Below are 5,797 nucleotides of genomic sequence, written 5' to 3'. Positions count from 1 at the left end.
TCCCGTCGGGGGTCACTGCGGCCCCTGGCTCCGCCGCACCCTGCCTCGCTGGCTCCTGCGGGGCAGTCCTGGGCTCCGCAGTTTCCCCGGATGCCGCTGCAGACTCGTGCCGCGTCGCTCCTGGCTTCACGGCTCCCGGCTCTGCTGCTCCCGGCCCCGCCACTTCCGGATCCCCGGCTCTCGGCTTTGCCGCCGCCGGATCCGCGGCTCCCGGCCTCGCCGCTGCCGGCTCCTGCTGCGTGGTACCCGGCTCTGCCATACCTGGCTCTGCAGCTCTCGGCCCCACAGCTCCCGGTTCCGCCGCACCTGGCTCCGCCGCTCCCGGCTCCGCCGCTCCCGGGGCAGGCTCCCGCTGGAGCCTCCGTCCTCCTCTGCTCAGGGTAGGCGGTTCCTTTTTATCTCCCCACGCCGGTCCCGCATCGGCGCGGTTCCAGTTCCGGGAAACCTTAAGTTCCCCACCCGGCTTCCGGGCCCGGACCCGGAAACGGGGCGGAACTCTGGGATTCCCCGCTCGGGCCGGGCCCCTCAGGGTCCCGGCCCCCTCACAGTGCTAATCTTGCAATTTTTTAAAAGTGATTTAGTTCAAGGTTCAGATTAATGAAAAATACAACTTCTTTGGATTGCAAAAAAAAATTGTTCCCTGTGTTCATATGCACTTTGTGGCAAAGATCAAATTGTTATGGGTCAGGCAGTTCAGGACTCAGGTTAAATGAAATTACTTTTTGTTGGACTGGGTTTTTGATTTTTGGTTTTTGGTTTGGCAGGGCTGAGGGGGTAGGTCAGAAGTGAGGGAGACCAGCAGGGCTAGGAAGGTAGGGGTAACCTAGGTGGTAAATGTAACCTGGGTGGTACTCAGATGAGGTATCACTCTCCAATTGAAAGGATTTAGCAAGTGTTAGTACAGTATGGGAGTAGTAGCCACTTATGGGGGAGCAGCTGTCCTCCTATCCACTATAAATAGAGCCAAGACCAATTGAAACTTAGCCATATACAGGTTTAATACTCTGACCCACAGCCCCCTGCCCTTCCAGCCCCCCCCCCCAAAACCCTGCCAGTGCACCTCACTCCCCAGCCCCTTGGCCCTTCAGCCCAGCTGGTGGCCCTCACTCCTGGCCAACAGCCCCCTGTACTCCCAGAAAGAGGCAGCAGTATGACTGTCAGGCAGAGCAATGGCAAGTAGAGGGTAGTCAAAGGAGGACAGGGACATGCTGCTGGGGACAAAAATAGGTTTAGAAGGAACAGGAGTACCAGAGAAGAGGGGCAAGCTTGGGGGATAGAGTATAGGAGGGGAAACAAGTATTGAAGGAATCTGGTGGTAGGCTGGGGGGATATGACTGTAGGTGATGATCTGCCAATGCAGCAGTTAAAAGACTGACATGCAAATAGACTACATGATAAGAAAATTCCTCTCATTGAGCCTGGACTGTTTTTTTCTTCACCTCAAACTAAACTATGCCCCTGCTGTGTGTGTCCGGGGGCGGGGGGGCGGTGTTAGCTCATGCTGGCCACTGTGTGGTGATTGCAGGGGGAAGAGGGAGTTGAAGTAGACTGATCACCGCCCCCACCCCCCAGCAACCCCACTTTGGGGGAATCTGTCCTGGGCATGGGGATCCCTGGTAGCCAAGAAATCTTAATCAACCTTGATAAGAAACCCAGCCCACCCCTACACTGGTTCTCAACTTTAGAAAAAGTCCACTTTTTGACACAAGGATACAAACAACAGGAAATACAGGATTCTTTTTGTTTTACATAAAAATTTCTGTGCTCATGTTTTCATTCAGGCTTTAGCCTGGACGGCAGGGAGAACATGGGCAGGGAGGGGCGTGGGCAGCCAGGCCATTTGTGTACCATTGTTTAGTGTACCCCACACCCAGTGCCCAGTGCAACAAGCTTGCAGAAAAAGTAAGGGGCAGGCTGCTTCAGAACCAGGCTTGGACAGGGGGGCAGCCCCTTTGAGAGGCCTGTGGTACAGACCCCCAATGCCAACTCAGACTTGTGAGGGAGAGGCAGGCAGTCCCACTCTTGCAGACCTTTGCTTGAAAAGATTCCCCACCCCAGCCAGCAGTGCCCCATGCAACAAGCAACAAGCATCCAGAAAAAAGCTGAAGGCTTTGCAAGGCAGGTAGGCAGCACTGCTTATTGAACTCAAACCCCCTGAAAAAACCTGTGGCTCTCAAGCAAAGCCACTAACAATTCCCCCCCCCAGAAAGCAACCCAGCACCACCCAAAAGAAAATAAACAACCAAAATATCAAATCTTGTTCTAAAACCCCACTTAGCAGTTAAGTAGTACTGCAGGGGCAGGAAGGTAAAATTGTTCTGACATGCTCCGTAGTGCATTTTACTATTTATAACATACTAAGCCATTATATGGCAAATCACATCCATGTTACTGAATTAGTCATCATAAACTAAAAAAGGAAAATTACACCAGGAACATTTTTAGCAGGTAAATGCTGATTACGTGGACAAGTGCCCTTAGTGTTTAAAACTAGTTTCAGGTGTTAATATGCAGACAATCTATGTATTACAAGATCCAAGAGCTACCCAAAATTACCATGTAACAAGGTCCCCTGGTGCTTTGATAGCTAACAAATGTGAGGACAACCATGAATTTAATGATTGGTAATTTCAGGAGTGTGGGGGGGCCCCCCCACATGCTCAGCGGTGAGCCTGGAACTGGACCGGAAGTAGTTCTGATCCGCTTCTGGGTCTACTGGGGAGCATGCTGGTGTCCCCCCCAACTCAGTGATTGGCTGCAGTGGGACCCCGGGGGGCCCCCCAGACCCAAGAGGCACCAGTCGGTAAGCCAGGGGACATGGGGGAGGGGGAGCCCTGCACACTCTCCGGTGGACCCAGAAGTGGACCACAAGTGCTTCTGGTCCACTTCCAGGTCTGCTGCAAAGCATGCTGTGGAGCCCCCTGCACTAATGTGGGACACCCTATGAGCCCCAGCATTGCAGCATTTGCAAGCCGACTGATACCTAGAGGTATGCTGCAAAAACATTTAAAGCTGCGTCTATGTCCAAATTGCCAAATCTTTCCAAATCTCTCCAAATTGATTTGGAGGGTTCTGATTCAATTTGGAGAAATTAAGGGGTCCTTTGATTTGATTCTGATTCAGAGATTTGGCTACCTAATCAGGCTGAATCTCCACCAAATCAAATCAGGGACTGAAGCTTCACATGGCCCTAATGCATATGAATATGTAGCATCAATAGTTTCCAACTTGTCTGGGGAAACCAAATGCATGTGTAAAATGTAGATTATAAGAAACACTTACACTGCCTGTGCTAATACAGGATTAAAAAACAGAAATCCATGAGTCCAGCTCACAGATGCAAAGTGCTAGAAACTTTGGATGCATTCAATACCCCGTAAAGAAGCAGAGAGTGTTTCTATAATCTCACCTTAAAGCCAAGTTCTGATAATTCTGGTCACTCGAGTAATGGTTTGGAACCATGTGCATGTAATAGAAAGTTGGTTTAGAGTCTGAGGTATGCTTCTGGGAATCCCACAGATACATAGGGCAGCTAGGTCTGGAACTATGGTTTTGTCTAATAAAACTGTTTTATTAGATACTGTTTTTAGTTGTCGTTTTTCCTGACTTTATGACTAATATTTGACAATGGTCTTGCTAGCCTTAATGTAGTGTTCTCTTCTTAGAGCAACCTCCCATTAAAAAAAAATACCCATCCAGCACACAGCATCTATGATGTTACCCTTCAGAAACACCTCACATTCTTCGGTGGGAGGAGCAGAAACACTTTCCCTGCCTTCCCAATCTGCCACTTGCACAAAAGTAATGATTTTATTTTCCCTTCTGAACCTAGTAGATTCCTTAAACTCTGTAGATAATTTGGAAGCCAAGAGACATACCAGGGTGCTCTTCTGGAGCCCTAGTGAGTGGAGGCAGTCAGGTTGTCCCATTTGCTGGTTCATGCTCCAGAAAGGATGATTTAGGATCACCAGGTATTTGATACTGTGTCAATATTGCACCAGTTCTTTTTTTAATTGCTTAATTAGCTTGTGTCCTAACATTACTAGCCAATTGGAAGCATTGTGTGTCTGCAGGACAGGCAGTGGAGCTGTGACCTGCAGGGCCAAGACAAACACTGTTTACCAATAAATTGTTCAAAGGTTTTAAAAGGCATTGATTGTTCACACTCAGGGCAATAACATTCCCATTGCATTTTTTTCAGAAATGGTCTAATAAATACTGCAGTATATCAATGGTGTTGGTTTTTTTTAAAGTTTATCACATAGTCCTTCAGTCACATGCAAGTTATTGAAATCTAGTAACACTTAAATCAGAAATTGGTGTAATTTTCCCTTAATTTCAAGTGGAGAAGGACTGGGCCTTTGTGCTATACTGTTTAGTCTATAAGGTACATCTCTAGCCTGCCCTCATTTTTTCTCCTAGCAATGAATTAGAGAAATTGTCTAAGCTGGGGAATGTTAAAAAATTCTACAGTCTCGGGAAAGGGGAGGGAAGACAGCAATTACAGAGGTGAATGAGGCCAACTAAGGCTTATCAGGTGAAGCTGCTGAGCTCTATACACCTGTAAAGAAAAAAATAATAAGAGCCAGTTATGTGTGTGGGTATGAATTAGGAAGTAAAATATGGCCTGAAATATTTTAATAGTACTCTACTTTCTTACTCCAACAAAAAAATAAACTGTATTTCTTGTTTTTGATGTCTATAGCCCATAATATCTACTCTCTGCAACCTGGATTCTCCAAAGTGATTTCAGATGCATCTAATGCAGTAAACAGCTGCTTATACTCAGAAGTATCATATAATGTCCTGATGCAAACAATCTTGTTCAAACCAAGTTTGTGTTTGTTTGACACTGAGGTGAGTTCTCAACTCTGAACTGAAAACTCTCTGGACTTACGTAGTTCATTCACAAATCACTTTCACACAGAGAAGGGGTAAAGCCTTAAATATGGCATTTCAATTTAGGTGTGTTGGGAAGTACTTGTGTTAGAGTCCTGGATCTAAACTTAACATATGGTTTTGGTTCCAACACTAGAATAGTTCTGCTTATATCTGTTCTTGAAAGGTTACAGCTCTGGATGATGGAAAGTAATGAGAGGAGATGATCTCGTCTTATCTCTGTCTCATACACCCTTTCATAATCTTCTTCCTTTTCTAAATAAATTCATAGTAACACAAAACAACCACTTGACTATGTGTTGACTTTTGTCCCCTCACTTGTGATATCTTTATTTATATTGAATCTCCAGTGCCGGTAAAGGATGGGGAAACAAAAAGTGAATGTGCAAAAAATTAAATTGAATAACATTTGGCAAGTACTATTTGGCATTAAAATTCAAAACATCCACTAATAGAAGCTGTTGCCCTGAGGGGTCAGGCCAACGCTCAGGATCTCATTATTGCACTGTTAGACAGAAGGGTGTGGTGTACAATTGCACATGCACACATAAAAATCAACTAAGCACACATACACTCACTAGGTGCATACACCCCCACTAGCCATACACACTTACACTAGCAACTCAGATACACACATGTCCAAAATAACCAGTCTAAGTACATGCACACCTATCACCAGTTTAAGCCCATACACACTACACACACCAAATTTAGACACAATCAGTTAGCAACACCTGCACATCCAATACACATACATGGATTACTAATTCATATACAACACACACACAATAATATTTATTCACACACATTAAACTAGGCTCGTCGGGGGAGGGGGAAGATGAGGGCGGAGGAGACGATGAACTACCAGGCCCAGCAACAGCCAGCGAGCCCAGACCAA

This window comes from Crocodylus porosus, unplaced genomic scaffold, assembly GCF_001723895.1.
Source record: "Crocodylus porosus isolate Cpor-Errol unplaced genomic scaffold, CroPor_comp1, whole genome shotgun sequence".
Classification (NCBI taxonomy): domain Eukaryota; kingdom Metazoa; phylum Chordata; order Crocodylia; family Crocodylidae; genus Crocodylus; species Crocodylus porosus.
Note: the sequence above shows the minus strand (reverse complement) of the source record.